The 9142-nt window shown below is 35.9% G+C and overlaps 1 long non-coding RNA gene across 3 annotated transcripts; it reads left to right on the forward strand.

Moving 5' to 3' along the window:
* The first annotated feature begins 2830 nt into the window (after positions 1–2830).
* Positions 2831–8222, forward strand: LOC107807739 (uncharacterized). Of its 3 annotated transcripts, none has more exons than XR_001652973.1 (3): positions 2831–3257; positions 6376–6853; positions 7851–8222. It is a non-coding gene; the product is annotated as an uncharacterized LOC107807739 (long non-coding RNA). The 3 variants fall into 3 exon arrangements; XR_001652972.1 differs by lacking the exon at positions 6376–6853 and adding an exon at positions 7164–7268; XR_001652971.1 differs by lacking the exon at positions 6376–6853.
* The last annotated feature ends 920 nt before the right edge of the window (positions 8223–9142 follow it).

The raw sequence follows: 9142 nt of genomic DNA on the forward strand, positions 1-9142 counted from the left end.
AAACAAGCAAGGCCACACAACCAACCACCGTTTCAAACTAACAATTGTTCTTTGTTTGAAAACATGTAACATGTGCAATCCAAAACAACCTTGCAAGAAGCAAGTGCAACCAAAGAGAAACTGCGTAAGGGCTAGAAACAGCTTTACAACAATAATCAATCCAAAAGCGAAGTCTCCTCCAAACTCTCTCCTGCATTTTATTCATTTTCTTGAATTAAAAAAAGAAAAAAAAAACAAAAATGAAATGAAAAGAAAAAAAAGAAGAAAATTCAAAAAAAAAAACATGGTAGCCTAGGGTCATCAATCTCTAGTTACGTTTTTCCAGCATAGGGTCTCAACTCTCTAGTTGATTTTATTTCTAGCCATAGGGTCTCCACTCACTAGTCACTTTTCCAACATAGGGTCTCCATTCCCTAGTTTAATTTATTTTATACATAGGGTCTCCATTCCCTAGTCTGCTTTTCCAACATAGGGTCTCCACTCCCTAGTTGAAGTTATTTTAGATATAGGGTCTCCACTCCCTAGTCACTTTTCCAACATAGGGTGTCCACTCCCTAATTAAAGTTATTTTAGGCATAGGGTCTCCACTCCCTAGTCGCTTTTCCAACATAGGGTGTCCACTCCCTAGTTAAAGTTATTTTAGGCATAGGGTCTCCACTCCCTAGTTTGCTTTTCCAACATAGGGTCTCCACTCCCTCGTTGATTTTATTTTTAGGCGTAAGTTCTCCACTCCCTAGTCTGCTTTTCCAACATAGGGTCTCCACTCCCTAGTTGATTTTATTTTTAGGCATAGAGTCTCCACTCCCTAGTCTGCTTTTCCAACATAGAGTCTCCACTCCCTAGTCTGCTTTTATTTTTAGGCATAGAGTCTCCACTCCCTAGTCTACTTTTCCAATATAGAGTCTCCACTCCCTAATTGATTTTATTTTTATGCATAGGGTCTCCATTCCTTAGTCTGCGTTTCCAACATAGGGTCTCCACTCCCTAGTTAATTTTATTTTTATGCATAGGGTCTCCATTCCCTAGTCGGCTTTTCCATCATAGGGTCTCCACTCCCTAGTTGATTTTATTTTAGGCATAGGGTCTCCACTCCCAAGTTGATTTTATTTTAGACATAGGGTCTCTACTCCCTAATCGCTTTTCCAACATAGGGTCTCCACTCCCTGGTTGATTTTATTTTGGGCATAGGGTCTCCATTCCCTAGTCTGCCTTTCCAACATAGAGTCTCCACTCCCTAGTTGAGTTTATTTTACACATAGGGTCGCCTTTCCAACATAGGCTCTCCACTCCCTAGACTCCTTTCCAACATAGGGTCTCTACTCCCTAGTTGAGTTTATTTTTAGGCATATGATCTCCACTCCCTAGTCTGCTTTTTCCGACATAGGGTCTCCACTCCCTAGTCACTTTCCCAACATAGAGTCTCCAATCCCTAGTTGATTTTAGCATTGATATAAGGCTCCACTCCCTAATCTCTTTTTTCTCAACGATACACAATCCTGATTGTATTGCTTTTAATAAAGAAATAGTTTAGATTTTGGTTACAAATAACTCACAAATTTTCCTAGTGAAAACTTAGGTAGAAAATTTCGTTCGTTTGTTTGCTTTGATGCCTGAACAGGTTTTCACCGTGAGGCACATGGTTTGAGATGGCCAAAAGAAAAAGTCTCAACCTAAATAAAAGAAAAGAAGAAACAAGAAAAGAAGTTGAACTCTAAGTGTAGAAGCGGAGAAAAGATGTGGACTGCCCAAGATAAGATTAAAGTCACAAGTTTCGCATTGTCCCGTCTTGATACGAAAAGTTGAAGAAGAATGAACCAGCAACTGCAGTTAATGAGCATCAAACATTCAGATCAGAGTCTACAGAAAGAACCAGCCAAGATTCAAGATCAAGCTTTAGAAGGATTATAGGTAGGAATCTTGTAACTCGTAGTTGATAGGCTTAGCTAGTTTAGCTTTTTATTTTTCATTTCGGTGTAATAAGGAGCTCAGCAAGCAGAAACAACTACAACAACAGTGAAATCACAGCTTCTCGGTAGTCCCAGCTACCAAAACTTCCAGAACTACACCGACCTGATTCATTTATAGCCAAAGATATGTAGGCAACCTCCGAAGCAAGATTTGGTCAAACCTTTTCAAAATGCTTCTAAATGGAGTTTCAAACGGGCAAAAATTGCTCGTAATTGCTCACTTTATCTTTGCCCGAAAACTCTTCATGTTTTCGAGCAAAGAGGGGCAGCTGTGATCATGTGATTTTTACCATATATGAATTACTCGTACATAATCCAAGAAAATAGATTTTTTTAATTATTTGCCATATTTTAGAAATTTTTGTAGAATTTTATTAATTGTTTGCATTTTTTTGCATATTTGATTTTTATTTAAATCATGAAAAATACCAAAAATATCATGCAATGCACTTATGCTTTATTTTTACATTTTTAGGATTAACTAATAATTATTTGTTTTATAAAATGAAAATTACCAAAAATGCTTCATTTTTACACTTTTTCCTTTTATTGAATTTTCTCTTTTAATTTTGGATTAAGTAGCTTTTATAATTTTTGTAATTATTTAGTTATGTTTAATTTCACATTTTTAGATAATCTAGGATTTTAATTTTAGGATTTTTAATTAAAGAAAAAGATAAGAAAAAGAAATTGAAGGAAAAATTTAATTGGATATTGGGTTAGTTCTTGTACCCAAATTAAGCCCAAATTTTCCTACCCAGCCAAAAACCAAATTGTCCCGCCAGCCCATAACCCGGATTGGCCCAACCCGTCTCTTTCAAACCGCACTTTCCTAAAATCTGGGGCTAGACCTTACCCTTAGATCCCTACACACAGGGAACGGCGCATTCCTTGCGTCTTCAACCTAAGAACAACAGAAGGGAACAAAAACAGGCCCCCTTTTGTTACACCCACCAAAAAGAAAACGACGAACCCCTACCATTTTAGGCTTCTTCTTCACTTTCATCTAGAGATGAACATCCCCATTTTTCAAAACCTCAGTCAACCATCAACCTGAAAGCAAAAATCAGACTCTCATTTTCATTTCTTGGCTAAGAGCTTTCTCCGACAAAAGATTTTGTTCTACCAGGTACAAAATAAATCAGACGCCATGGAAATCCAGATCTAAAAAAAGTTATTCGAATTTCTACTCTTTCCTTCAATTTTCTGGAATTTGTGCTACTGATCTACTGAACTTCTTCTTTGTTCTTTTGGTCTTTATTTGACATTTAAGCAATAAGTGATTTCCAGGTATGTTTGTTTGCTCAGTGATTTTCTTGTTGTAGAGCTCAATTTTTCAGATTTAATACGAATGGTATAATCTTTGTTGGCTTTGTTTGGTGTGAAGTTTATTGTGATATTCTGTGTTTAATAGTCTTGATGATTTGTTGTTGGTAAAATTCCGTTATCATTTAGTTCGATTGTTGAGCGTGTTTCATTTTGCTTGAGACAGCCTCTTTGAAGTCTGCTTAAAGAGAGAAGGAGCCATATTTGTTAATTGAAAAAAAAGAATTGGACCTAATTATATAACTATTTCAACGATTGGCTTAATTATACAATATTATGTTTCTGAATCTTGTAATTGTATGGCTAAGTTACGTTTCTTCATAAACTGGAAATGCTACACAACAAAGTTCATGTCAAGAGGTGATGCTGGTAATTTAATTAGTATAGCTGACCCCGTTTGCTTTAGATTTAATTGTTGTTGTAGATTTTAAATTATTGTTTTGTTTGTTTCTGTAATATTAACCTACTGTACATGTCAAAGGCTATTATGTTGGTTGTTTCCTTTTAACACCAAGGAAGAAATAAATTTTCTTTATTCAAGTCTTGGATTTGCATTATTTGTTCACTTATATCAAGTCTAACGTGACCCTTTTTTAGTTGAAATAGAGTTGGGTAATTGGTACCAGCTAGCCATATAATGAAGGTTTGCCACCATTACATGCGTAGTTTGGTTTAGACGCGTAATTAAATCATCACAACTACGGGTAATGTTCCCATGACGTGGTTGTAATACTTAACTTTAGATTAGATAAAAATAGGAGCACCTTTAGTTTGCCTTTTTAAAATATATATAAACTCCTTTTCTTAAAATAATTTGAGGCATTCCATGCCCAAATAAAACCCATAATTCATGGTCCTCATAAATTGAATCAAGAGCTAGTCCTTATAGAAAAGGTTTGAGGTGTGCCATAAATAATTAAATCATCCATGGCCCTCACAAACGTTGCTACTAAAATTGTAGTTGCTTTAGGCACGTTTTATAATAAATCATCATGGTTATGGGTACGGTTCCCATGACATAGTCCTGATACCTAATTCCCAAAATCGGAGGTGCATTTCATGTAACCCGGTCATAACAACTTTGAAAAATTAATAAAATAAATACGTTTGTAAATTACGGGTGCATTTCATGTAGTGTGGTTCACGGTGTGTTCCAAAATAAACAAGTGTACGACAATCGTAACTTGTTCAAGAAATAATTTCATAAATCCTAAAAACGTTTAAAATTATTAAAAAGCGGTTATAAAGTCAAAAATTTACTAAGTTTTAAAACATATAATTAATCAGATAATTAGGCCAATTTAAATAGTTTAAGCGACCGTGCTAGAACCACGGAACCTGAGAATGCCTAACACATTCTCCTGGGTTAACAAAATTTCTTATTTAGAATTTCTGGTTCGCAGACTTTTAAAATAAAGTCAAAATTTTCTCGATTTGGTACTTTAAAATCAACCGATGACTTGAGACACCAAATAAATTATCCCAAGTGGCGACTCTGAATAAATAAAATAATCCCATTTCGAATAATGTCATTTCAATTGGAAAAACTCCCTTATATCTTCCTTCGGATGGTAAAAAAGATGTGTGACAATGAGATCATTGAATTCATGACAAATGCTGAAGTCAAAAGATGGCATAGTCACCAGCCAAGTAAAATGAGTTCAAGTGACATTTGATGCAGAGAAGCCAGTAGAGATTCTCGACATCCCTGCTGAGGGTTATGATGACTACACCATGCAAAGATGGCCAAGTGTGGATTTCCTTCTTCCTACCCTTGAAATCACTAGGAGATTCTGTGATGTTGAAGAAGTGAATGAGGTCATGTTTGTGCACAAGAGTAAAATGAAGCCACATCACAAAGTCCTCTTTGAGTTTGTCAACAAGTGCCTACTGCCCAAGCAGGAAAGAAGTCATATTTCTAACTATATGGACTTAGTTCTCATGGAGTGCCTTGAATGTGGAAGGCAAATCAACTGTCCCGCATTCATCATCAAGCTACTGGACAGGGTTATTAATGGTTCCAAGACCCATGCCACCCCCTATGGCTGTATTCTGACTAGTGTACTGGATCGATGCAAGGTGCCTCTGAAGAAATGGGAAATGGCCACAAGCAAGGACTACTTTGGAATTAATACTCTGATTGCTTGTGACTATCTAGTCAATGCCATTCCAGATGAACCTGCATCCAATAAGACACTTATCAACAGTAAAGTCAGGGCTTTAGTTCAGGAAAGTGAGGCCAAGGATATTGAGATAGCTAGGTTGAAGGCTCGCTTAGCAGAGGTTGAAATTGAGAGGGATGCTCTCAGAACTAAGCTTACAAGGAAAAGGAGAAGAATGACGACATTCTTCACAATATGTTGAATCTTCTCCAAGCCCAAAACCAACCCTCTAGCTCCCCCAAGCCTTAGCAATTCTAGCCTTTATCTCCTGAACCTGTCTAGTACCATCAATGATCTAGATTAGGGATTTCTTTTTCTTATTGCTCATGTTTTGATTATTTTTGCTTTCTATTTGTGGAGTGTGGTAGCAACATATCTTCTATAATGATATCTACTGTTTTGGTTCTTATTGATTGTTACTATTTTTTGTGAACACGTGATTTTTGCCCTATATCAATTACTCCCATAACTTCAAAACAAAATAATTTCTTTTAGTGTTTGCAATTTTGTGGATTTTTGTGGCATTTTCTGTTAATTGTTTGCATTTTTGTTTGAGCATTTTAATTAGTGAAAAATACAAAAAATGCGTTGCATGTGCATTTAGGAGTTAATTTTTCATTTTAAGAATTATTTGGTAATTAAATTATTTTATAAAAAGGGAAAATCACAAAAATAGTTTAATTTGCACATTTTGATTTTTACTTTGATTTTGAGTAGTTCTTCTTTTAGTTTGTTTTTAATTAAATGTGATAATTTTTATTTTTAATTAGTATTTTTTCAGGTTAATTTAGTTTGAGGATTTAATTTAGGTTTTAATTTTAATTTTAAAAAAACAAAAGAAAAAGAAAAAAAGAATTTTGAAGAAAAATGAATTAATTGAGATGAGCTGATTTTGGGCCACTTATGTTAATTCTTTCCAGGCCCAATGCGAAACCCATCCAAACCTGCCCAAATCTCAGCCCAAACTCGTACCCTAACCTGGTCTGCCCCACCCTAAAGCCAAAACGACGTCGTTTCATCAGGCTTGATCTGAGTCGTTGATAGTTCCCAATCCAACGGACAAGAACTAGTTTCCAAAACCCTACCCGCCGCCATATTTTCCACCACACCCACCGGCGGCGCCGACCCCTTTTCCCACCAAATCAACACTAAATGACCACCATGACCTCCTCATCCCATATACCCAACCCACTACCCTCGGATCCTAATGAGACTCTTCGAATATTAAATCACAAGTTGAGCCTTAAAAGTCAAAATCGAGATTCTGCGGACGATGTTGGTCCAAAATGATTTTATTCACTTGTTCTCTATGAGAACATGCGATTAATATCAGATTGGACCAGGAATCCAAAGAGTTGAAGATTTGAGTTGCCTTTTTCTTGGTCCGAGTTGGAGAAGGTATTTCTTTTTTGTCTGTGATTAATCTTCTTTTGTTTGGTTTTTCCTTCATTGTTTTCTTTCTGTTCCTTCTGTTCTTCTAGTTTCTTTCTTATTTTTGATTACATGCATGAGTAATTAAGAGTCCTGTCTTGATTGGTTAATTAGTTTGGTTTGACAATTTAGTTAATTCTTTCCGTGTTAATTAAGCAGTAATCTAGTTTTAGGCTCATCAGTTGGTTATTTCAAGTTACTAAATCAATTGGTATAGATTTTTAATTATTTGAACCATTTCAGCGTGTGCTTACATTTCACTAGTTGTGTCGTTTAGGTTCTGGGTTGGCTATGACCCATTTGCACAAGAACAACCCATTCAATTTGGCGCTCAGGTCATTGGTTCACTCGACCCATGACCCATTTGGGGTAGGTTTCAAAGGTAATTAACAGGACCTTAAAGGGTAATTTGGGGATTGTAGTTAAGGAATCTTTAGTGTAAAATAAATAAGAAGCTTCCATGAAGCTGGGGGTAGGGATTAAAGTGAATTTCTAGATTTTAACTAGGGATTTCTAAGCTAAAATGAAAATTTCAGAAGGTTTTAAGTGCAATTTTGAACTCTTTGAGGTTGCCCTAGTAGCTTGCCTATAAAAGGCATTGTTAGTTAGAGCTGATGTTTGAGTTTTGAGAGCTGGAACTCCAGAAAATACAGAAGCTGCAGAAATTTTACTATTTCATAAACCAAACAACTAGAAATTTTCATAAAAATCACTGTTCCATTGAACTTCTTCTGTGATTTCTGGAGTATTCAATTTCTGAAACAATTTCTGAGTCATTTGGGGTAGACATGGACTGAATTTGTGTTTTAAAAGTCTGGTTTGAAGTTCACTGTGGTTATTGCTCGATTGAAAATGGTTTTTGGACTGTTGCACATCATTTTTCTATTTGAAATTGGTTCTGCTGGTGCTGACTTCTGCTATTGCTACTGTTGACCCTTCACCTCTTATTTCGGTTCATTTCCAGGTACATGTCCTGAAACTCATATAACTTGATGCTCAAGTTGAAGAAAAATGGAAATGGGAATTTGAAGCAATCACATCATTGTTTTGTTCATAACTTAGTCTTATTCTCCTTTCTTCTTCCTTGTCTCTGAAGCGTTGTTACTGATTTCATGAAAATCTTTAGACGTTGTAGAATAGTTTAATTTCGCTTTCATCATAGTTATTCTTTTGTTTATGTTTTAGGTCTGGTTTGTAATATTAGTAAGCTGTGATGTGAATCATGATTCTCTAATTAAGGTTTTCTAGGATTTTTAGCTTCTGAAGTGTAAATGAATAACAATACGCATGTGGCTAACTTATAATGACCTGGGAATGGGGTTTCAGTCAATTTCAATCGTGGCTTCAACACTTAGCAATTGTAGGTTTAACTTTGATGATTATTCGATACCAAGTTTTCGGATCTGTGATGTTTAAATCCCTCTATTTTGTTTAAGAAAGTTGGACGTTTTCTGCTGTAGTCTGGGTCCGACGCGCGAAACCCATTGATACCCAGCTTGTACATGATTGATAAGTTGGGCTTCCTACATAGGCTCATTGAAATTTGCTGTGGAGATTCAATTTTTGCAGCTTGTGGGTTTAGTAAATTGCTGGGCCTCACATTAGGCCAAACCCAAGTTCTGAAACAAAATGGAGTAATTTTCACTTAGTCTTAACCCTTTAGATTCACAATTTAAATTCAGTTGTGTTTTAACAAGTAGCTATAATTCCCTTAAAACTTATTTAGTTAGTTTAATTCGTGGAAGCGTGCCATTCGAAATCAAATAGTTTATGGCCCTCTAAGTATAGCTGAAATTCCCTTTTAAAATTGGAAGTCGAGATGTGCGAACAAATGACAATTGCAAGGCCCTCATTTTGATTAACTTCGTTTTGACCCCTAGAATTCGAGGTGCGCCATTTAGTTGAACTTCCATGGCCCTCGCAAAGTTGCAAATGCGTAGTTGCTTTAGGCGCGTTATCTTAATAATTTACCTTCCTAAACTCGGGTGCGCATTTATGTGACCCAAATCCCAATCTCAACAATGTTATATAAAATGTGTTACAGACTACCGATGCATTTATGTGACGTGGTTCAAGACATATTTTAAATGACGTTACAATCTTCCTTCAATTAACTTAATTAAAGCGGCTAAAGTTAAAATTGAACCATAGGTTAAAACATGTAGTAAAATCAGATAATTAAGCCGAATATAACAGTTGATCTACCGTGTTAGAACCACGAAACTCGGGAATGCCTAACACCTTCTCCCGGGTTAA

This window comes from Nicotiana tabacum, chromosome 5 (assembly GCF_000715075.1).
Source record: "Nicotiana tabacum cultivar K326 chromosome 5, ASM71507v2, whole genome shotgun sequence".
Classification (NCBI taxonomy): Eukaryota; Viridiplantae; Streptophyta; class Magnoliopsida; order Solanales; family Solanaceae; genus Nicotiana; species Nicotiana tabacum.